General features: G+C 31.2%; 1 protein-coding gene across 3 annotated transcripts in view; it reads left to right on the top strand.

The window, feature by feature from the left end:
• kug (FAT atypical cadherin kugelei) overlaps positions 1–27353 on the top strand; it is a 164230-nt gene that overhangs the window by 89433 nt on the left and 47444 nt on the right. The gene's annotated exons all lie outside the window — the stretch shown is intronic.

The following is a 27353-nucleotide window of genomic DNA, read 5'->3' as shown; positions in this document are numbered from 1 at the left end:
TACCCACCTGATACTTTTTTATAGAACTCGGACAATATTGACAGTAATGGCAGTGTAATGGTTTTTAGCATCTCACCGTTCCGAATTAGTTATTTATCGTTATAATAGCTTTACATTGTAAAGCCACATGACCTGCAACATCATAATCGTCAATGCTTTCGTGTAAGAACCGATACGTGATAACTAGGGCTCGAATGTTTATGCACTTAAAACTACTCTAATATAAATAAATAAAATTATAAAATATGTATTTTTAGCCAATAAAAACACAAAAATATGTAAAATAAAAATAGTATTATTTGATTCAGTAAAACATGAATTAAATTTGTACCTAGGTTAGCATTAAATTGAATAAATAGAAAAAAAATATGCAATTTCGTAAACATTCGAGCCCTAGTGATAACATTGCCTAAAAAAGTACGGAAATGATGACAATTCCTAGGCGATGATATCATTTCCTTCCGCTATTAGGAATTGTCATCATTTCCTAGGAACTGTCATCATTTCCTAAATTGTCAACATTTCCGGTAATATATGTTTCATATTAAACGCATCACAGAAAATGACGTCCTCGTTGTTTCTCTACATGGGTACGAATAAGCTTCAAAAGGACGTTTTCCCGCGGCCACTTTTGATAAGGACATTATCCTAGAGTTTTTATTTTTAATTAATGTTGTGTAATCCAGCATATTTAGTACCATTACTCACTACGCTGCAGAAACGTTATGTTTCATTATATATAATAATTAATAATATAACATTATAACGTTGGAGATGATGCGTTGCAATATAATGATAAATAAAAGTCCGATATCCGTATTTTAATTGGCTGTTATATACAAAATAGTAGCATAAAACAAACAATATATATTATTTATAAACCAAAAATATATTACATACGTTTAAAAAGCCGATGTTTGTCGGTAATTGGCATAATAAACACTTTGCATGCATTCCTAGCAAATAATTTGTCTGTTGGCAGCTAATTATGATAAAAATAAAAAATATCAATACGATACGTAGATGTATATGATATAATTGTTTTTTATCTAGTCATATAATGCACATTATTCACGTTCTGGTTCTCAATAAATAAAATCCTTCAACGCATATAGAACCCTAGACGGCTAACCCCATGTAAAAATCTTAAATCTGACATAGGTGGTTTTTTTTTTGGCATTATTAATTATGTATCGTATATATTATTTACTTGAATAAAAAAAAATAATCGAGCGAAGTTACATATCTTGCTCAATCAAAAACGGCCCGCGGAATATTTTGCATTTTTAGTTCTTATTACATACATTATACTGTAGTATATACTTAAGTACATCATATTCAAAGTTTCTGACAAAATGAATACTGTTTAATTAATTTTATAATAATAAAATGTACGGCGATAAAAATAAAAACTGCTAACAATAACTTTTTGTTCTCGCTTGAAGACGATATTCAAACTAAACCTATCGTATCCCAAGGAAGTTTAATATTTTTATATTTTTTATGTCAGTTTCGTTTATATTTCACGCTTGTACGGTGAAACTTTTTGAAATTTAAAACAAGAAGTGGTTTTTTATGCTATTATAGAAAACCATTAAATTATGTAATAACGTTTTTAAAAAGAATTTTTGGAGTGAAAAAATAAATAAAATGTTTAAAAAAAAAATGATTCAACCCTTTAAACATAATACTTCTAACTCTGCAGATTTAAATTAAATTATGTAGCCTTTTATTTACAAATATATACAATTCTATTATATTTTCATATTGTTTACTTTTGCAAACTGAAATTAATTGATCGATAGCAGCCGTTGTTTTCTCAACCAAATTACTTTTAACGTCGATAATTGACACGATAAATGGTCAAATGGTTACATTGCGTTGTATGCAATTAATTAATGATTAATTTTTCTCTTGACTGTTTTCTCATAATGGAAATGTTACATTTGGCTTAAATAAAATTAAAAGAAACTTTTTTTTTTATTTCAAAAACAAAAATAGTTAACGTTAAGTAAATTATAGCTTTCGTACTTTTTTTTTCAGAATAATTATTTATTTATGTTTAAAGGCTAAAAACTATAATAATGTTTTTACTAGGTACCTACATAATAATCATATTTTATTTATTTCATTTGTAATTATACGTAGGCGCACGTATGTAGGTACCTAATTCAAACAATTAAATCATTATAATTTATAAAATGCCTTGTAAAATAATCCAGTAGAAACCATTACATTTATTTTTAATCATATAAAAGCGTATTATTTTTTTTTGCAAATATATTATTTTTTTCGTTATGAAATTATCGTTAAACCAAAAGTTAATTTGAGTGGTTATTTTATTTAAATGCATGTCGCCATGTCGGATATACGTATTAATACTAAATGATATTTGTATTCTGACACACCAAAACGTGTTGATATCGTTAGCATACGCATATATACAAATTGAAGATCACTATTATTTCAACCATATATGTTTAGTTATGTTTTACAAACGCATAATAAACACAAATCAGATCTAAGCTCAATATAGAAGACACCAGGAAGAAGATCCAAGTCCACAGCCAATCAACATACAAAAATTAGTTAATTATTTAAAATTAACTAAACTATACAATCTAATATAATTTAGATATATTTCAATCTCATTTTTTTTATACTACTATAGTATTGTTATGTATATATTATTATTATTAATGCTTCATACTTGTGTTAAAAAAAATATTAATGTTTACAGCCAATAACCTTTGTTGTCGAGGCTTAATAAAAATTAAAAATAAACACAATGTCAAAACATTTCAGTTATTTCGTTGTAATATAAGACAAGTATAATTCAAAAGAACCGATTTGAAGATATTATTTCGATGACTGTATTGAATATATTTCAAGGGCAACATTCCATAATTTAACCAAAGATAACCTTTCCAACGGGTCTTGAAGCCATTCATTCTTCAACAGCTTTGTTAGTTTGTATACCCTCTACACACTCGTCAGATATAATACCCTTTGAGCATTCAATAGCAATGATATATATATGCTCTCTGCTGGGTGAAGCACATATACCGACGAAATCAAAGAAACATACTGCCTAGGATGAGATTCAGATGAGTGGTGTGCTGGAGTATACACTGCACAGGGTAAACGGCGGTATACCTATATAAACGAAAGGATGCTCTTCGATTAGAAGGACGTTTGTGCGTAATAATGAGGGAACAATAAAGTTCCGGTCAGAAAACTCACAAAGCGGACAATATAAATTACCATTCATCAACCACAGCGTGATATAATATTCTCCGACTTGGGACTCTGATGAAACAAATTTTATTATAATAACGGTAGACAATACACGAGGCGTGTACTGTATATACATACACGTGGACATTTAGAAAGACAGTTTTTCATCTTAAGTATTTATAGTAAATTGCCTATAAACACATGTTGACATGTTGTATAATACTAATGATGGCGGCGTTCGTTAAGGCTGTCCAACCTGGCTATTTGTTGAGGGCAAAAACTCCGACAATTTCGTGGTACGGTAAAAACTTACTGACATAATAATTGCAACGATCAAATATTAAATTACATGCAAGAAAAACGGTCTTTGTAGAATTGTTAAATTTTGATCATTTTTTATTTACTTATTTTTGAAATCTATTACAATTTGAGTGTCTAAGCGTAGTTAGTTTTTTTTCCGTGAAGCAAATGTTTATTATACAAAAACGCGTCGACCCCGAACACCTAATACATATATATTCCAGACTCTGTGAAGTCTTAAGGAATATTTTTTTTCACTTAGAATCGTTATATTCATTCCCAGTCACGTGCCGATGTCTTACGTTATTCGTTATACCTCAAGCTACGCGTACCTATATCAAAGTATAGCGATAACGTTCACCATTTAATGCAATATATCTTGCACGCGGATACACACTATCCTAGTTGACATACGGTAATTTCGAGCGATTTAACTATAATATAGGTGTGACGGCTGTACATGTATAATGCGAAATGTCATCACACATGACATAGCATAATATTATTATTATGTATGTTACCGTGTTCTACCCCAACACGCATCATGAAGCTCGTGCCATTTTCCAACTCTGACCCTAAACCACCGCCACTCGTGGATGCTAATCAAGACGACATTATAGTCATTAGTCATTTCTCGTAGTTATATATATTATAAAACAATATATATATATATATGTTGTGTATATGGATTATTACAGGTCTACTGCAGCGTGCTTTGCATTAAAAGCTCTAAATATATATATATTATGTACATGCTCATTATAGTCGAATTGTTTTCATCGTTGGAATGTGTTTTGTGTGTTATAAGTTAAGTCGTTGCATCGGTCGACAACAACTTCACGTTTATTTTCTCTCGGCAACGATTTGGGACGACGCAACCTTAAAATGTTCCTCTGTATTAAGAGTCGATGTGGTTACGCACTTAACTCCTCCCCCCCTCCAACCGGTGGTGGAGGAGTCACAAGGCGGGTTACGATGCGTTTTCAATAAAGAACCACCGAAAACACTGTGGTTGACTTCCCTACGAGGTCCATATGGGATCTTATAGTACATATATATATACCGAGATGATCAGAAATTTGTTGTTACAAATAGCATGCCTACACGGTGGTGACGGTATCGTATTATAGGTAATAATATATATTATATTATACTGTATGTAACTCGAAATCCTGATCTCTCCGTATATGCCGGCCGTATGGGTGTGGGGGTATGTATGTCATATAATATATATATTTTCGCCAATGTATAATATGGAACTCCCTCTCCCTTCTCCCCGCCCCGAAACGGTATTTCACGGTACGCCACACTAGAACGATCACAAACGCGTGATGATGTATTTATATATATATTGTATACGTCGTGTATAATAATATTATATAATATAATATAACATTATTATTATTATATTAACACAATTAATCACGGGGAGTTTCCGTTTTTGCATTTTCTCGACGTCGTTATATTATTATATTATATAATATTGGTCAAAAGGGAAACAACAATAACCCTCGCGGGTCCGATGGCGGTGGCCACTGTGCCGGGGAATTGTTTCTGTATACGTCGACTCGCGCGGATTAACGGAAATCGGTCTTGCCCTCGGCGGTGGGCTCAAACCCTCGGTAATTGTCAATTTCGCTGGAGCGCATTGTGTACATTATTATTATTATTATTGCACATTGCTCGTGGTTTATAATAATATGATATTGAAATCGCCGCGCAAGTCGTCAATCATAATAGTAATAATGTATAATAATATGTCGATATATCCATAATATATTATTATTATATTGACTTCGGCGGCGGCGATAGTGCGTCCATTTGTCGATAATGCGGAAAGGGCCGCCGCGATGATCCGCTGAGTCGAAGCTTATAACACTCTTCTCCATCGCAATCGTCGTGAGATTAAATGGCGATTCAATTTCGGTGGTAATGATGATGATGATGATGATAATGATAGCAGCGGTGTGCGCTAAATGCATATTATGACTTATGAGAACTTAATATATTATATTGTTCAGACGATTGGCGCATTAATGTGCCGGATTGGCTTAATGACGATCGCGCAGTGATATCAATTTATATATATCACATAATTGCTGCTGGCGTATATATGTATAAGGGACATGTATTTTAGAAATAATTATGTGTGCGTGTGTGTTCCGTCTTAGTTATCAAAGTCTAATCTTTAGTTGATTGCTGTTCAATCGTTGCTCACTATATTATATTATATACAATATACATTATTGAAGTTCTCATTATCATGATCAATTTAAGGCAAACAATTTTACTTTGACAACATTATATTATTTTTTTGATGTTAGGTAAATGTTGTCTCTACGACGTCTATATCTTTTATGATATAAATATTCAGTTATATAAGAGGTATACACAATTTTCTTATATTGTTATAATTCAAAAACGAATAATCGTAGATACTTAAAATTTACACCAAATGTTTATTTTATCATTTTCTATACTTGATAACATTTTCAAAATATTTTTACTTGATTTGAGTTATTTGATGGAATTTTTTTTTTATGTCCACAACTAGTATTATCGAAATTATTAACTTGACAGCGTATGTGGATTTCAACACGGATTTGATCGTCTGTCTCTTGTGGATCGGAGCAGTATCTTCTTTTAAGTAAACACTTAAGAAGTTAAGAACAATGCGGTGTTCATAGAACAATTACAAAAAATTAGTTATTACCATTTTAGATTCTGAGCCGAGTAATTATTGTATTGATTTTACTATGATATCGTGTGCGTGGTTTTTAATTTTTAATGTTTTTCTGTAATCACGTTTTAAATCTTACCACATCGATAAACTCATACTTTTAACTGTGTTTTAATTATGTCGTGTCAAAAATGTACTATAGGTAGTACCTATATTTTAATGAGATTTGGTCGATTTGATACGCAGATAACAAATGTTAAATATTCTTTATGGATCCCACTAGGTACGCATGACACCACGGTTTTGCACACTGTGACCATTGTTCTGTTGAATCAAACTTTTAAGTTTAATTCAAAGACAGACAACTATTTTGATTAGTTAAAATAGTATACATTTATATAATAGGTATGTGTATCGGCTAAGGCATCACGGTCCATATTCTGACGCTTTCATCATGCCAATGCCTATGTATGTATTTAGTGTATACACGGATGTTGGGCGAATAATCACAAATTTCACCGTCCGTCGTGTTTACTTTCTCACCAAAACCTTTGATACAAAATGTTATGGTTTGGGCAATTTAAAATAAATATATATGAACCTCCTCAGTCCAAACCCCAAACTAACTATTGTTTACCCCGGCAGATTGTTTCTCGAGAAGTGAAATGATTAAATGTTTCTAAAATAAATATACGTTTTCTCATTTCCTATCCCATCTTGTCGATGTAGTTATGAAATAATTTTACATTATTTGACGTTCACGTGGTATACTATGGACCCAACGGCCTTAAATATTTTATAGCTGGTTTAAGAATTCATACCGCCGCCACTTGACAAACTCAATTTAACAGTCGGCCATTTCTGTGCCACACTCTATAGTATGAATGCTCAGTGAAATGAAGGCGAAAATATATATATAAGACTTTTATTTTATTTTTTTCAGGAATTGACCACAAACAAATCAAACCAATAGTGTGTTGCTCTAAACATAAAGATTTTATTTATTATTATTACATAATATTTATTATATATACAGAACTTACCTAAACATAAAGAAACGACAATAAATGTTAGTTATATTCAATAAAATGTCAATTCCTAAGCTATACTAACTAGGTATTACATATTTCATAATAATATTACCTCTTATTACAATTAATTTTGTTTATCATAACTTACTTAATACTTATCATTATTATTGTTATCACTTATCACTTTATTATCACACTAACCGTGCAGAGCGCGATAAAATACAGTTTAAAGAATTATATATTCTTTACATAATATATATAATAATATTGTATGTGCCTTTATGTATTGGAATAAAACGTTTTGATTAAAGCGCGTGATGGAAAACTTGACCGAAACGGTGTCCAATAAATAGCTACTTAGACGGATGGCTTTTGAAATAAACAGTTTTTTGTTTTGTTTTTTTTTTCCAACCGGGACAACTTCTGGCATCATTCGGATGGAGCTCGGTTTAGTGCTATTCATTCGATCGGTCTCTTCCGTTCTCCGAGACACTAAATTACGCTAAAGCACTGCGATCGTCGTCGCTATTTGGCAAAGGACGTTGGCAGCCGTGCATCTTAATGATCCAATTGTGCTTTTAATCTCGCGTGTGCCCTAACCACACTCGCCCCTCGTATAAGACATGACGTCCAGACCACTGCAGCCTACCCAAACGTCCGCGGAAGGGTGAACAATATGAGTTATATATTCTCATTATTATTTGAACACAAACACTTTAATTCAACTGTTATATTGTTGACATGATTTTGTGTGAAAATCATTATAATATATAATGAAAACCAAATAATGTATGATTGCAGTTTTTTTTTTTATATGTATATATATATAGACTTAACAAAGCGGAACAGTAAAAAATTATCGGAGCAATGGATCAAGTAGCGATCAATGCGGCGTGTATTGTGTTATACGGAAACTAACCGAATGAAATAGCGTTATATAGACCGCTGCTGCACACACGTGTCTTTCGTCAAATGATTTGAAGTCGGATTAATCGTATAGAAAGTCGCATTCGTAATATAAACTAACTCGCAAGCACTCTCAGCTCGATGTATAGTGTTTGTCACAACTTCAAAACTTGAGAACAAAACGACTATCGGCAACGATTATATCTCATATCGCACGGTTGTGACGTATTTCTTTTGTCGTGATTCTCAATTCACGCCACTTAATAATTACTTGCGGTCTTACTGCTTACGTGAGTTTTGAAAATAAATGTGTACCTACAGACAATGTAATATAATATGTTGATAGTCAAACGACAATAATATATTGCGTCTATAATAAGTAGGTAAATGTCTCAGTCCTATTGTATTTTATACAATATAATATAATATAGTATAGGTACCTTTGCAGCAATGTATCACACAAACATTGGAACTAGCTTTGTAAAATTCTAAAAATACGAAAAAATGTCGTTATTATATAGATACAATAACGACATAACCGTTTGGTATATATAGTTAATTTTGGCCTACCCATAATACACATGACCGAACACATTCTAATATCCGTTGAACTTGCGACGTTAATAAATTATACAGTATATCAAAGGGAAGAAGAATTTATGAATTAAATTCATCTTATTTATCATGTTCATTAAAGGTAAATAGTAATAATATACGTTTACAGTGTGTTCACTAATTAGCGTAATAATCATGAAATGCACACAATATTTTCTGAATGAGTCACTTTACCGGCAGTGTTTTTTTTTTTTTTTTTTTTTTTTTAATCATAATAAAATTACACCAATATTGTGTCCCGTCTCGCTCCTATCTCAAAAAGCGTATAGTCGATGAAAAATAAATAAACGGTAGAAAGAGCATCGTTGTTTTAATAATATAAATGTAAACACGATCGTTAGCTATAAATGTTTAATTTTTTTTTGTCAATTACTTTTTCGCTAAGGTTTTACGATTTATTCTCCTCGGCGCTCACAAAAAAAAAAAAAAAAACAAAACAGTTCAAAAATAAAAGGCAAGATGAGGGTACGCATAGGCTATTACGTGCGTAAAAAATTACAATGGATTATAAAGCGGTGCCAAATTTTCTCACACCCGCACACGTGTCCTATACTATATACACACCTATAAGTATATACTATGCTCGCGGTGTCAACATAGTCATACGGACTGGTATATAACGTGACGTGAATATGCGATGAACGCGTGTAGGTGCGTGTACGGCGAGAGAAAAAAAAATTTAATATTTTTGAACGTGACAGACTACAAACATCCATAGACGACCCTATATATACGGTTTAGGAAAGGGAAAAAACATTTTAAGTACGACAAAGACGTTATATATATATAATATGTAGGTACGCGTCTCATGTGTGAGCTTTCGAAACTCACGTCTGATTGATACGCCGCCGCGGTGTGTTATAAGGGCATAATAATATAATATTCACAGCAGACCGTAAAATTACCGTCAAGTTGTCGAAAACCGTCGTGAATATTATTATTATTTCCATATAGTGGCTTGGAATACATTATGATATATACCGTGACTGAGCTTCGCAAAGTGCGAGTACACAATATTTTTGGGTAAGTAGCTGTAGATGATTGAAATTATTAATATATTATACTTTTACATATCCTCCGCGTGTTTGCACAGAATTTCGATAAAAAAAAAAAAATACGATCGTGGGCTTGCGTTTTTTCTCCATTACTAAATCCTTGTGTATATAAAGGTACCTATTATATTCAAAGAATTGTTGTAAAAAAATCGGTTGCTTTATTTTTATTCTAAGATGAGCAAAGAACTTTTTATTTTACGACAGTTGCGATGTCTTACGCGTTTCTCATTGAAAACTAAAGTAAGACTAATATAATTTTTGCGCAGTCCGTCGCTATATAGGTGTTTAAAATACAACAGAAATTGTGCGTTATTGAAGAGATGTTTTCGAACTGTTGTAATGGTTTTTGCCAAAATATAGTAAGTTGCAACAAGAGATACCTAAAAAAAAAGAAGATATAAAATATTTATATATAACCAAACATACCAGCAGATTATACCTACGTATACGCCGTACACGGTAATTCGACCAGCTACGGTTAAACTAAGTTCAGAGAAACGAAAAATAAAAAATAAATAAGTAAAAAATGGCATCATCACCCCCGCGTCCTCGTCACGGGTTGTTTATTTTCTGAAAATCCGCCGCACTCTCCCACCAATCCTACTCGGCCGATGACTCCCTCCACCCACACCTTCACGATGGTCTGCCCGTTCCAAAAGTTTTACGACTTTGCGCGCGAGTCCACGCGAACCCAGGAGGACGCGATGGAACGCGCGTGTGACAACAATAACGCGAGTTATTTATTTTTATTTTTATTTTCTATTTCCGAGGACAAAAAAGTGTCGACCCCGTGCACAAGAAAATCGAAAGCGTGTTTTACGTCGTCTGCAAGACACCGTATAAAATGCACTATAGGTTTTGTTTTCCCGATCGAATTCAATATAAATAATATATACATATACACACGCACGCACGTATATGTGTCGTCAAGTGTGTTGATATATATTATTATAATTGCCATCATATTGCGTTAAATCCCAGTTCTTTTGTCCGCTTTCACGTCAAGTACAGGTGCCTATATTATATGTATTGTAATAACAGGGGCCGAGATTTATATACATGCAAATGCGTACTTTTTATATAATTACGTCTTAGAACTACGTTGTTCTGATTATAAATTTCTATAGGTACGTGTCACATAATAATGTGTTATGTTTAAATTATTTTTTTGCATATTTAAGTCGAGAACACAATAATAATAGATTTTTCCATAAAAATTTGCATAAATCGTGAATATTTGAGAATACAGTTGAAAATATGACAAGCATTTATCCGTCCTGTTACTTGGTGATTTCCGCAGAAGTTTCAGTATGAAAATGACAAAGCGTTTATATAATTTCACGATGGTTTCTCAAATCAAAGCTATATTTTTTTCAAGATGATCAATAATTGTAACTCAAATATTTTAGTAAATATTTTCTCCAGTCTTTTTTCTTTTTTTTTAAATAAGAAAAATAAATCAATATGTATTAGTTTTACTAGTAGCCCCCTTATTTGTGCAGAATATTTTTAAGTTTTTTGAAAACTGTTTCTATTAATATTTGCACGTATTTCATTTAAATTCTGGACTGAATAATATTAATAATATTATATTCGTTTCTGAATACTGTTGCATACGCACGAGATCGATTGCGTATATTATCGATTGTCCTATATTTAGATCGTATTATTATACGTAGGTAGATACGTCAAATATTATTATTAATAATTATTATACAGCAGGAGCGTCGTCCGGTCAAGTCCCGCTGGCCGGCAGTGCGCCTCTATATCCCTACGTGCACGCTATTCGTCGAGTTTTTGCCCCTTTTCCTGTCTATATATATAGATGACAATAAAATACTTTCAGGTATACTATACATTTTATATTATTTATAACACAGACATATATTATGTATGTGTGTGTGCGTATATATAATAGTGGTGTGCGGGTCCAGGAAGGCTTAACCGGAACGCGGTATCCGGACGGAGCATCACAACAACAATAATAATTCCTCGACGTAATGGGTGAAATATAGGGTGATTCACCTTCCCCTTTTTTTCTTGAATAATGAATTAATATACGTACTAATTTAAATACATTTTGAAGTAAGAAATTCTTAAAGACCATATAGTTTCAAATATTATTCAGATTTTATATACCTACCTATTATATTGTCAAATGATCCCTTTTTTTTAAATGTTAGATACCTACCTATTTAAATCGGAATTCAATCTAATAGTTTTTGAGTTATTTAATTGTGTAGTGTACCGTACCTACTATGATTAAAAAGTCCGTGATAATATGTTTGGAAGGCATAGGTTTGACAATATGATGATTTTAATTTTTCAGTGATCAATATTAGTTGAATTAATTTAACCACTTTATATCATAGGTTTATGGGTTAATACATATAAATAACATCATATTATATTAATAACTCAAAAACTTCTTGTTAAAATTTTGCTCATCAACATTTTCAAATAGTCTGTTTAATAATATACAGTAAAAATAATTTGGTTCTCGTTTGAAAAAAAAAAAGTTTGCATCGCCTCAAGATTCCTTATAAATAGTATAACAATCTAAATAATTTGATATATGATCTTATGGCGCTGCACTTAAAAAATTCCAAAAATCAGAATTCGTATAAAATCATTATTACTGAACGGAATAATAATAAAATGGGGTTCTATTGATGAATCACCCTGTACGTATATACGTACTTGCACCGTCGTGAATGCTTTGCAACCGTCATTCGTGTTCTTTATAAACTCCAAATTATATATATATGTGTGTTCACATTCCTTAAAATGTTTTAAATATTATATATAATATTTCCGTCCAGTCAATACGATCCTATAATATTATATAATGAATCCGTCGTGTCGACGCGACTCCTTTATCGCGCGTATATCGGAAAACTTTATTTATTTTTTAATCTATCCCGTCAAATTATTAGATTTCAATATAGCGGCCGACATTCTCGCAACACCCCGCGATGGGTATATCGAAAAGTAGAGATATTTTTTTATTTCGAAAACTATATAGGTACCTATCTGCACGCGCATGGTAGTTACGAGCGAAAGGTTAAAGTCGAGGTTAAAGTTTAACTTTAATCGCCGTGACCCCGTGTAGTATATGCAATTTCTATAATTATGACGTTCCGGTTTATATTAAAGTTTGTTCGTAATCTGCATATACTATTAGAAACTGAAAAGAACTTTTGACGCGATAAAATAAATTTCGTGTTAATATTTGTTGGCTTTCTGGCTGCGCAAAATGTCGTAATATATTATACATAATAATATTATAAATATTATATTTAAACTCGCTGTGGCTCACGATAAACTCCCAATTGAATGCGTGTACGATATACATAATACATATATCATAATAGTGGCTAAATCGTCGTGATACTTTTTTTCTATATCTTTTATGTAGCATACAATATGCGGTTTATACATATTATACATATACTCAATGGCTCAACGGCGAATACCCGCGCACAAAACGTACATTGTTAAAACTTGAAACAAATAGGCACCGACTATTATTATAATATTATTGTATACGCCCAGACTCGTGAGTCGACGATAATAAAACGACGATATGGGGAGAGGCTTTGTAGTGTTCTTTTAATTAGATATTTTAACCAATTTCGAATGTAATGGGCCGATAAAACTGTGTATAATTAGTAGTTTCATAATATTGTTGGTATACAAGAGGATTTGTGATTTTAAATTTTCAATGTTCTTTTTTTTTTTAAAAACAATTAGGTTAGGTTAGGTTAGGTACAACCTATACTTGTAAAAATAATTCTACAATGTTAAAAAATAGTCTTTCGAATTGATCTTGGAAAAAATTAAATAAATAACAAACGAAATATTACATATTATACGTGCTGCTGTTCAAAAATCTCGAATTCCAAACGATTTTAAATGAAATAATATTTTTTTTAGCAAAAGTCGAAAAATACAATAGTATTATTCTTATTCTTATAAATATATTTTATCATTAAAATTTATCCACATTTCACTTATCAATTAATTCAATATATATATATATATATATACACACATAAATATCATATTTTAATATGTGTATAATATATGTGTGTGTATATAATGCATATAATGGCAAAAAATTCATGTAATAGATACCTATAAAAATTGATTAATTTAATTGTTTGCTAAAATGTAATGGGCCACCAAATCAGGGTTGTGGAACCATTAGCTCACTATTGAATGTTCGAATGATTAGTCACTGTTTGATTGTTTGTGCAACTCAGCAATAATATTATATTATATAGTAATGTAATAAACACTTCTACACGATATATGGCTCTATAATATTATGTAGACAAATATAACAGATCTAAATGTCTAATCGCCTATCTCACTTGTTAAACCGATTAAGTCTACACGACGATTGTAAAACGCATTAGTCACAATCGTAGCAGCCGATGTGTGACGGGGTTTTAACAAATTCCGCCATCGCCAATTTCCGTCAATCCACCTGCTATGGTATAATTTATTATATATTAATATTCTGTATTAATGCAGTATTATTCCTATTATTTTTAAGGTATACTTCAGTTTTAACTTGAAATAATTGTACACGATAACATTAAACATTGAAAAATAAATTTATAACTAATAATAATAAAGTAAAAGTCGCTGATTCATAAATAGGTATGGTACTGTTATGGAGTACAAAATGTTCTTATCATCGGTACTGTAGTTTCAATCTTATCGATTTACGTACAATTCCATATTTAAGATATATATTATACAATATGTATAAAATTTCTAACATACATTGTATATGTATGTGTGCATTGAAAATTGACACTATCATAGATTAATGTGTACCTACAATTATCGCATATCGCTCGTTTGTATCCATATAAACATTGATTATTTAAGTACTACCGCATCGTGTGTACGTAATAGTTTCATTGAATTCAAATTAATAAAATGAACCAAAACACTTAGGATTTATGAACTATGAAGATTTTCCTTCTTTACCAAAAATATAGAATATATTATTATTATTATTCTATAGTAGGTAGGTAGATTGGTGGAATCGGTCATTTCAAATTTAGGCGGAAACGAGTAATTCCCGATAGTTGGTATTGCAGCATCAGTCATCGTGTATTACAGTCGATAGTGGATTTGAGGTGCTCGATTATCGATAAAAATAATTTTTTCATACTCGTATGATTTTTTAATTTTTTAAATAAAATAAAATAATATTATATACTTTAAAACGCATATTATTATTGTTTGTATACATACATGGTTTATTTTCTTACCACCGTACAAGACTTGTGTTCACACCACTGATCTAAGGAGTATATATTTCATAACACTCAACATTCAATTGACTCGTGCTTTCAACTATACAATACACTCAGTACTCGCCTTCATGCATCTATTTATACCTACCCACATCATTCATCTATATACCTATTTTGATTATTGTATATATACGTCATATACATTTCGTATTGGATTTCAAAAGATCAGCGCTCGAATAAGTTTCAAAGCGCAGATATATTAATTGTTTAGGATGACGAAAAATCATGTTGTTATATATTTTGTTGTTGTTGTTGAAACTTGTGACTATTGTAAAATGTAGCTTTTTAATACAGCCATTTTGTTATACTTAATATAATATTATTATTTATTATAATGCGTACAAATCGATCGGTTGACTTCTTTGGTTTTACTCCTATAATCCCCGTCACCCCGAATTTAATGCGATATACTCTGTCGAAAAAAATTTCAGGACGCAATTCAATCGCTTCATTCTATATTCGACGCGTTCCTCCACCCCCGTGCTCACCCTAGCTGTCGATGATATGTCTGTATTAATAATATACCTAATATAATATGTGATGATCGATGGGCTATTAAAATATAAATTAAATGGTTACGTTTTTTACTGCGAAAATATTATTTTCGTTCACCCACTATACACAAGGCGCCCACTTCACTTATATAATAATTATAACCGTGTGTAGTTATACACGCGTGCCTACACAATTATTGAATGAGTATATTTAATATACTATTTATTATTTATTATGTAATATTTTCTGTTTTGATAATAACCGGGACTGGCGTTTGCAGTCATGTTTTAATCGTTTGCGCGTGTGTGTTTGATGGCTTATATAATACAATAATAATAATAATAATAATATGAATCGGAGAGAAGTTAGCGTGGTTGGGTCTTCCACCGCCGCCGCTTGTTCGTGACAAACGCGCCTTATGTTCGCGGGCGTGCGACCCACACGCTCGGTGTATAACGATATTGTGTTTGCCAAAGAAATTTACCGTTCGACGAGGAGAGAAAATCTTTGGGGGTTTTTTATTGTTTTATTTATTTATTTATTTTTGTTATTTCATCCCCGCCCCTCCTTCCCACCACCACCCCGAAATCGCTTGTAAAACATGTAAATTTATGTTTTCGACATAGCTAGGTTCACGCAGAGTCCGCGTGTATAGCGTAAAAAAAAAAAAAAAACAACCGACTAACACTGTTCGCTTTCTTCGGAGGCGTATCCGAGTTTAACGCTTATTGGATTTCAGCCGCCGTCGCGGGTGGTGCGCGCACGGGGTCGTTGTCGTTGACGATTCTATGGCTTTCTTGTGCTAGAAAAAAATAAAAAAAAAAATAATAATAATAAACGTATTGTGTTTCATAAATCTACTAAAAGTCCACCGCGCGAGCAGAGGCCGTCGAAAATCTCCGTCCGACAAACATCGTCGGGTTTCAGTTGAGACCGGAGAGACTTATTTACTATATATATTATGTCACTCATTATTTTTATTATTATTTTGTAAGAGAGGAAGAAATTGTTTCGAGTATTTGTGTGTTTTTTTGTTTCCATCATCGCTTTCCGTCCGCTCGCTGCTTCAACAATTCTATAAAATGTTATTGTTTTTGCACAAAATACGTGTATATGATTGATATATCTACATAGCTATATTAGTCAACTATAGTTAGATGTGTACCTTCGTTCTGATAGGATCTGATTTCAAATAGAACTAAGATTACAGTGGAAAGTGATCACACCGCGCGACAATCGTTTTTAGATTTCTGCAGTTGTGAATCTCGACTATACAATAATTAGATGAAACAAGACGTGTCGATAGAGAGGGGGTGCGTCTAGACAAGCTGCTTCGGTGCATCAGCAGACGCCCGGGAAATGTGCAATCGCGGTTTACTCAAAACTTGGAAACCGCAGAAGCCGTGCCTCGAATACCGTCGCCGGGGGAGGAAAACAGATAAAATATTTGACAAATTTTCTATATTATATAATAGCTCGCGTTGTAAAATATATTATATAATAGTACAGCCTTTTCCCTCGACGATGCCCGTAGTGTGTCGTCGTCGAAAACGTCTCTTCGGCGATGATGGTCAGCCAAAAACTGTTGCCACTGCAGGTCTACAATAATTGCACTCGTGTAGGTACTACGCGTATATTATATAATACTATTCGAAACGGTTTCCGCCATCATCCTTTTTATCGTATAGTAGAACGAACACGCCTGCGGCTGTATTATTGCTCGCCGCCGCCGAAATACACCATTAACTGCCTGGCACTCGACCGATAAATTAGTCATAAACACGCGTTGTGTGTATAAACTCATATAATCGTTTTCGTCCGCCGATTTTCAAATCGCGATCGGAAGTGGGAGTCTGATGGATCGGGTGGGTCGCGGTGTGTTTTATACTGTGGTTTACACCGCCGCGTGATGTATGTATGTATATAGCGTTATAATATTAACAATACTAATATTTGAATTCGAACAATCAGCATATTTTATATCATGTGCTCACCCCCGCCCACCCCCGCACAAATGTCCAAAATTTACGGATTTTATGACTCGCACCATCGTCGTATATATTATAATATATATATATATATATATATATATAACGAAGATATCGTTAAAACATTATATTACATATATGATGATGTATCCGGTGACGGTTAATATAAACCGACATGTATGTAACGAACCGAATTTATATATATGCGTTCTTCGTTAGTAATATATCATATTGATATACCTATAACATAATTTTGTCCAAGGTGTAGGAGATACCTACACAATTATTACTATTTTTTTCGACGTATAACGTTATATTCCTATAAATTGCATTTGCGTTAATAAAATTTATATTTTTTTTTTTAAACATACTTTTTATATACTGATCCCCATTACACTATCACATAAACCGCGTGAAAAAGACGTTACCATCATAATATTATGTACCTAATGTTTGATGAAAATGTTTAACTATTTCTATAATTCTAAGACAGCTATCTAATAATAACTAGATTGAAGTTTTATGAAAAGATTCCTATTATTGTAAAATTCTCAAACATTAGATATTTTAAAATTATTAGTAAAGAGATGGTTATTGTATAATGTATAATAATGTAAATTAACTAAATAAAATAAAATAGTAAACAACTATATACAAATATTCTGTTATCATTTATTTTTCTTTATTCACTATTTTTTATCATATTATTATTATTACATTTAATTATTTACACGCTATTATTATTGTTATATTATGTTATTATATATATTTTTTTCTCTTTGAAACTCATGCCTATCAAAACAAGGAAACATCCTTAGTGATAGACGTTATTGCAGTATAACTCTAAAATATTAATATTATGTGAAAATAATTTCAAAACTGCTAAAATAAATACTCATTATTATTGTTACTTCTGTGGTAGGAGGGTCTCTAAAATAATTAGTGGCTAGTGAAACACTACTTTTAAACCCAAACAATATTTTATAATATAGGTAATTTATGAGGTAATTTAGTACATAACTGAAAAAATATGAACACATACTACACGGCTAATAATAATAAACAAATATAAACAATAATAAAAGTATAAAATATACATTTTCTTATCAAAACTAATAGTTTTAACTGGAATAAAAATCGTAGCTGGCGAATTAAATCTAAATCTTATTATGACAAAAAAATTAATTCAATACATTAACCTTATTATTTTAATTGTTGGTTACCGAATATTTTGTGTCAAATATTGATAAAAATCGTAAGAACTTTGATTTTCCTAGTAGAACTCAAAAGTATTTTGACTTCTACTTGGAAAATAAATTAAATGTTTTAAAATATAAATTTAAATTTTGATTGTTTTTTTAACGGCCTTTACGTTGTGTTTGATTTAAGTTTACTTTTGATTAATTAATGTATGTTAATGAAAGGTAACCAACCAATAGTTGTTTATTGCTAAAATAGGTTTGTATAAATATCTAATGGTTTTAAAACGTTTTTGTTTGTTTTTTTAGTTTTCTTTTTTTCCGATATCCATAATCGTTCATAAAAACACAGACGTTTCATTGGTTTGTTTTTATTTTTTGTCCTTCGGTAGTTCGTTTTTCATCTTGACAAAAAAACTAAAAAGAAAGTAGGATTTACGCATTACATGGGTTGTATACAAGACCTATGGGACTTGTCTACGATCATAAACGAGTACATTATAATCTAAATTTAAGCTTGTTGCTCAATTTGGATTTACGATGGATAAGGGTAGCTTATAGCTAAAGATTTATGCTACTGTGTTGTTGCAATACGTATATCATTAATAATATATATATTGAGTTCGGATTGGGAGGTGGAAGGATTAAAGAATATTTCATTTTTCTATGATATCTACAATTATACTTTAAGGCCATCGTCGTAGTAACATTTTAAAAACCACTAATTATGTTTAATATTAAAATATTAAAATTGGTTCTACACATAAAATATATGATATTACGAGATTATATTATCTATCTACTGACAATGATTATTAAAGTTATATAATTTGATCTCTACATAACTTAAAGAATAATACTACTACAGTTTATTTAATTTTTGTGAGTGCTTATAAATGATTTCCGGTACTTTAAAATGCTTGAAAACCTTTTTCTGCCGCCTGCATTATGTCATTGAGCTATTGTACCTTCAATTGAGAACCGTCGTGAGCGAACAATTCCAACAATAAAATATCAAACGATATACAGATATATGAAAAAAACATATGTAATCAAAGTAAATTTTTTTCTACTGTACATATTTTATATAATTTATTGTTATTTTTACTTCTTTACTTTTAACTGATGTACGAAAAATATACATTTCGTAACATAATAAAAATTATATATGTACCTATATTTTTTTTATTATTATTGAATGGACCGCGGCAGCTCTGGTCATCAGCCTGACAGTACCATGTTATAACTACTATATTAGGGTATTTTATATACACACATATGGACTTAAACTTAAAATTATAAAGGTTTAAATTTTTTTGTACAAATTGAACTTTTTTATAAATATAAATAAATGAATAACATAATTGTGTTCGTTGAAAACTTACAAACAGTACTTATTCATAAACACACAACACTTGCACATCACCCACAAAATATTTTGTTTGCACTTGGCGTATACATTTAAATTGTAGGTATATACTTACTAAGTGTAATCATCCTATACATTTATATAACCATATATATGTAAATTGTGTGTATCTATTATAGATACTTGTTGAGTATAAGTATCCTGGATTATTATAAACTGTACTGTGAGTTTTTATAATATAAATAAACCATAGGTTTACTCGTGTTTTTACAGTAGATTTATAATGTAATGTGAATGATTGTTTTATTGAAGTGTGATTAACAATAATCATGATTATATTATTTGTAAACGGAAAAATGAGTCTGTAGGAAAATGTTACCAGTCTGTTGCTGTTAACGACGGCGCATTATATAGGCAAATTCAATACAGTTGTGTCAATAGGACGTCAATCAATGACAGTAATATTATAATATTGGTTTATGACGTATAGATAATACAGAAATGATTTTTGTAGTAGAAAAAAAATAAATACAAAGGCCTGATACAGTTTTATACGAATTTGAAAAACGTCAAGGTACTTATAATAGGAGTCGATTTAAATCAGCGACAAGACTGCTGCTGCAGCAAAAAGATCGACATTTTGAACGAGTCGGAATGAATCTTTGTATTGAGAATAAAATAGGTGTGTATTATAGAAATGTAAAACGGGACATGAGAACACTGAGAAACTCTAAAATTTGTAAGTAATGCATAGTGATACAATTTTATCAGACAACAAATGGTTGAAAAAATTAAGACTTAAAATACCTCTAATATTTGGCCGCTGAATTGAACATATCAGCATCTTGGAAACAGAACCATGGCAGTGAAGCGAATGAAAATTATTTACTTCGGATCCAGCTAATTGTAAAAAAATGTACGTTGAACGTGTTCAAGTAAATACAATCTCCCGCTGCTTATAAGGGTCCCATACGAATAGAGCCATAATTGAGGGTTGGGCATACTTTTGCATAATATTATATTGCCTTAATAACTTGAAATTCCTTTCCTACAAAATCAAGTTTCTTCAAATCTCTTCAACTTGCATTGCAATATAAAATCTAAGAGCAAAAGAGTATGATTAAATTTATAACAAAAGTTAATTCTACATCAGTTGTTACGCATACAATATCGGAACCAGCTAGGTGTTCTGTATTTAAAAATTGTTAGTGATCTTACTCGTATATATGATAATTTATATTAAGTTGATTTCATTAAAAATATACCGTATGTTTAGGCTCAAGTCTTGATTTCTTTAAACCGACTGACTATATTCCGGTTTATGGTGTATGAAAATAATTTAATGTCGTTCATTTTTAATATGTATACGGTTTAAGACATTCAAAAAGTATTTTTATCAGACTATGGAATATTATTAATTCAACATTATACATATTGTTTCATAAAATACTGAATTATCGTGTTGGTCTGACGCTGGAATGTTTGTTTTTAGTTTTGTGAACATATTCCGTGTCGAAATAATGTGCCAAAGTTTCAAATAGGTTGGTGATTGGACACGGATGGTACCTTTAAGAGGTCAATTTTGGAAACTTCTAGTAGTTTTCGAGAAAATAGCAAAAAAAAGAAACTGTGTAGTTTCGTCACCTATTTTCAACGACATCTCTTTTTGGTGATTACGTTGTAATAATTAAGACAATAATAATCATAAAGAATGGTAATTTTCACAACACATTATTTGAGTCTTATAAACTTTGAGAAACAATTTTAATGAATCGAAACAATCTATATATACATTCATTTGATATATAATTATACTCAAAACACAAGGAACAAAACTATTTTATGGTTTTAAAATCAATGTTTAGACAAATAATAAATTTATTGGTATATATTTCACCGAATTCGGTTGTGTCAAAAGCAAAATAAGTTGTAAACATATTGATAGAAACAGTTTAATAAAAAACAAAAACTAATGAAATATATTTCAATGATTTACCCTCCCCCTTCCCACTCGTATGGCCATTCGTTATTTTTATCGTACCTGTGTATATATGAAGGTATTTGAAGAAAAAAAAATTTCACTTTTAAAGGTATTGGGGAAATGAGCGCTTCCATTTTGAATCGGACAGATAAATAAAAATTGACAGAGTAAAATCGAATTGAAAACGACTGCCGTTCTTATAATTCATATATATACCTATATAGGTATATATATATTATTAAATTCCTTTTTGCTGGTACCTATACGGATATTGCTGCAAGGTAAACCGCCTCCATATCTGCTGGAGGTTAGGTTATCACTATCATGATTTTAGAGGTGCGTTGTTCTTCTATACGTATTCACGGTTTTCTTGCCAATACCAGATGTTTGACTGTCTACTTTGTGTATAGCACTTTTGTCGAGATTACTAATAATGTACAACAACAACGCGGTCGTTTCCGTTTGTAACACTTCGTGCGATTCAGCCATTAACTACGGATATGACTATACAATATACATTTTTTTTAATGTACAACTATTACGGTTCAATATATACCTGTATACCACATTCGAAACTGTATAGTGTAATAACATACTAACATATAATAATCCTTGTTTAAGTACCTATATTGGTAGGTAGTATAAGCATATTTCTAATTCTGAACTCAAAAATTATAAAATCGTTTACACGTCGCTGGGAGTTGTTGGATCAATAATATAATTATACTTTATAAAAGTGGTTTTTTTCTTTTTCTATTTATTACATAACACTCAATTTATTTAAAATTGCGTTGGGTTTAGTCTTAAGTTTCGATTACGAAAGCTCAACTACGAAATACATTAAACTTATACTGAGTTAATATTTTTTATGCAGGCTAAAAACGCACCAGTCGCGCACGCTATAGTATTGAAACGATCAAATTATTTCTCAAAGTTTTCCGGCATATTAGATTTTATTGCAAAGTTCCGCGATAAATCAAATATTGATTTAAGATCTAAGTGCTTAAAATAAATTGCCGTGGACAACCAATGAAAAATCGTTGAAGATCGCATTGAATAATTAAAATAAATTATTATTTTCAAAAACTATTCCGCGTGTAAAACAAGAACCACAGAGAATTCTTTACCAGCTTTATTCGGTTAAATATATTCATTCAGAAATGTGTATTATACGTCATGGTTCTAGTTAAACTTAACTCGTACCAGGCAAATTCTAAAACAACAAACAATACATATTAATTTTGAACGTGTACGAAGCCCTTCACAGCTAGTGTTCCACAATTTAATTGTTCGCAAACTATTTTAAGAGAAAATTGTACTGTGGTCTATGACGCGTCATTGAAATAGAACATTTATAAATAACATCTGAGTAATACAATTTATCGTTTAAAGTTAATTTACAATTTTGGTATCATTCATCATAAACAACGTGAGCAACGTAATATCGCATCAAACATGGCGGTATTACGAAATCACTGGCTTATGTGTAAATTAGAAGAAAAAAAAACATGATTCAATTTTTGTTGATATTATAATCATGTTTAAAAATATATGCGTTTAACCGATTTCGTGTTATTTAATAAGTCGTCTCTAAAATCATAAACTTTTTCAAAAATTCTTTAGGTTACTTAATAAACATCGTTCATTGTAGTAATATACCCATATTATGGGTGTAAATATTGAACGGCATTATATTATTATACAATGTATATAGACTGTATACTTTTTTCAAACTATATCTTGAAGTCTCGGGCAAAAAAAAACATCGATTCGCTGTTGTCCAATATTTAAATTGGCAGGTTTTCATCAAACTTGAACAAACTATACTGCATACACGCTATTCGGTTTTCTGTCTACGCGTGTATAACTACGTATATTCACTCGCTAGGTATTATTAAGATATATTCCGCGAGAATCCTGTTCGTTCATTGATGTCGTTAGAAACCGTGTAAGGGCGGTGTGTCGATCGTATACAAATTGAACATTATATATTAGTTATAATAATTTATCACACTATACTCACTTTCGGGTATGATGTGCTGGCGTTTCATATAAGTTATATAATTATGTTGATTAGCGGCGAACAACTATAATATTATGTACAGCGACGTGTCCGGTGCCCGTAGTGGTAAATCAGTATAATAGTTACGCATATTTATAAGACCTCGTGGTAATCGATTATTGTGCGTATAATGGCCTTGAGACGGATGCGGTACCGCGTGTATGTGGTATATAACTATATATTATGGTCCTCCGTTCCAATATTGATGGGGTGCGAGGGGTTTCTTATTCTGCAATTACGATAGAATCGATGTGTCCGGCCGATCTCCGAGATTGTATGTCATGAACTTAAACTCCGACACTCATTCGTCCATCTCGTCGAGGTATAGAAATAACAATATATATATATATATATATAATATACGTAATATAATAATGATGATTGCATAATAGGTAATCGTTTCAATGTGAATAATTATGGTATAGTCAGTTTACGCCGTGCGAATTGGTTCGCGATTTGAATTCCGGCGGGGCCGTATAGGCGTTAAAACAAATTATCTATAAATGCGGAGCCTGTGTAGAATTTTGTCACGTTTCAGCTGTCCAAGAGACGATCGACTTTCACAAGTTGCGTTGAAATGTCAGCAGTTACTTTATGAACTTAGTGTTATAGTAATTTTGGGAAAAAATTCACATTTTTTGTAATTACGGTAAAATCTTAACACTCAAGGAAGTACCTATACCTATATGGCTATATATCAATGCAAATCTTTTTATCCATCTTAATTAATTTTTCTTACTCACTTCGAGATCTATAATGGAATGATTATTGTAATTTAAGAACCAAAATACTACAAGTCGTGAAGAACACGATGAACGATAAATAGTTTTATCATATTGTGATATTCCAAATGAAAGGTTTACCAAAGATAAATCATTCAGAATAATTTTCAAACTATTATAATAATGTCTGTTGTTGTAGTGATTAGAGTCATTAGGACAATTATGTTTAGTTAGACAAAAACATTAACGTCATTTCAAAATTCCTCATAACCAAACTCTATATACCACTGCCTCGTCGGTATATTATTGATCTCTATGTATATAGACAAAAACGGCGTCATATACACGGTTACTCGTATAAGGCGGTGGATATTATATATACTATTTCGAAACGTCAAAGCCGAGATGTTGTTTGCACGTTTGTTCGGAAATAATAATAATAATATATAATAATGCGTCGAAAAGCAAAATGTATTGTGTTCGAACATTTCGGGGAGAATTTTCACAAAGTCTGCTATACTACTGTGGAACATAATATATAATGCGGCGTAGTCCTTTTTTTTTTTTGAGACACGGTTCTCGCAAGTCCATTTCTTAGTCATTCATCACTGACGAAATTATTCGATAACGCACAATGTATCCTTTCCGTACGACCAAATATATGCCATTAATTTGATATATCTTCTCGATCATAAACACATTCCATAACTCAATCTAAAATTTACATATAATACACGGACTACAGCTCATTCGTTCGCTAATCAATCAAAATCATGCATTAGACACGCTAGGTGTATATTATATTATAGTATTATATAGTAGATATATAGAAAAGACAAAATAAATTAAAACGGTATTATCATACCATCGTATCCCGAAATAACGTAGTTTTGTGGAAAAATTTCATTTTATAACGAGTCTGCTTTAAGCCGGCTTACAAAATAGTAGTGTTTTTGATCAAGTTTCGAACCGCATATATACCGGTTTTTCTGTCAGCGTTCATTAAGACACAAATATTTCTTTTTCGTCCGGACAAGCTGTCTAACATTATTGTATCCTTTATATTATACGTTTCGAAATAAAAGCCTTATTATAGTAATTCAATAATGCAACACCAAAAATTCGTAGAGCAAAAAAAAGAAAATACAAGCACGTGTATTATATTTATATTTATTCGTGTCAAAAGCCATTGTTGTCAACGACAAAGTATATACGCCACCGGATGTATATTGACACGTAGAAATGTAATATTCAATTTAAAGTCGTCGTCGTCATGCAGTCTGCTCCCCGCACTAAACGCAAAACTGCTGTATTTGGTTACCTATATATGAAAAATACGTAAATGGCGATGTGTATTCATTTTTTTAAACTAACTCGCCGCTAGTGGCATACTTTTTACGAACAGATTTTAATAATCCTGAAATTGTGTTATATAGGCACAAGGTGTAACAGATATAACTGATTTTTGGAACAACTTTTTGATAGCTAAAAATATAAAATTAAATAACTTATTGATACATTATTATTATTAATTTTTTAATTTATTAAAAAGTTTTATTATTTACAATTACATACATACTTAACAATCAATATTATAAAAATCGGTTAATTTTTGTTGTTTTTAACATATTACGTGCTTTTTTGACTGCCATATCCATATAAGTGACCTGACAGTTAATCGGGGGACGGGTAATCGAGGTTCTACTGTATATACATTTAGTATAGGTATGTACTCATGATTAACCAGTAGACTACAGCCTAGGGTGTCAATCGGCCAATGTTTTGATCCCCTTATCCTTCGTAAGGGCGCCAAATCAACCCTATAGCCTTACTGGCGATCAACTTAACAATCAGGCTTTGTGTACAATACGTATTTCGGATAATCAACCTATTTGTGTAAAATTACATTATCTTGCATGAAAGTTATGAAAGTTCGATACTGAGCTATAATTTCTGATGATCATCATTAAGAACAGCGTTTTCGTTTAACAGTTGCCGACTATTCTCCTCAATACAATAGCCAAACGATATGCAACGACTCGCATCTACACCTATATATATATATATATATATATATTGTAGTCTCTAACAGCATTTATAATAATGTTAATTTATATTTTGAAATCATTTAGAAATTTGACGACGTGAAATATTTTCATTTTTAGATAACTTAAGGTCAAGTGTACATCATTTAAAATTTAATTGTATTATTTCCATCATAAGTATTATACATAGGTATGTTTTATTGTCGATATTAGTGATCGTAAAGACTTGAAAATAAAAATAATTATTCTTTTACTACGTTGTTATCAATCCTCGCAGAAAAATATATTTTCATTAGATCATAATTTAAACTATCCTTGCGCTATTATAGCTT

This window comes from Diuraphis noxia, unplaced genomic scaffold (genome assembly GCF_037042655.1).
Source record: "Diuraphis noxia isolate RWA-SAM2 unplaced genomic scaffold, SU_Dnox_SAM2 contig0004, whole genome shotgun sequence".
Classification (NCBI taxonomy): domain Eukaryota; kingdom Metazoa; phylum Arthropoda; class Insecta; order Hemiptera; family Aphididae; genus Diuraphis; species Diuraphis noxia.
This window is presented reverse-complemented; position numbering and strand designations above follow the sequence as displayed.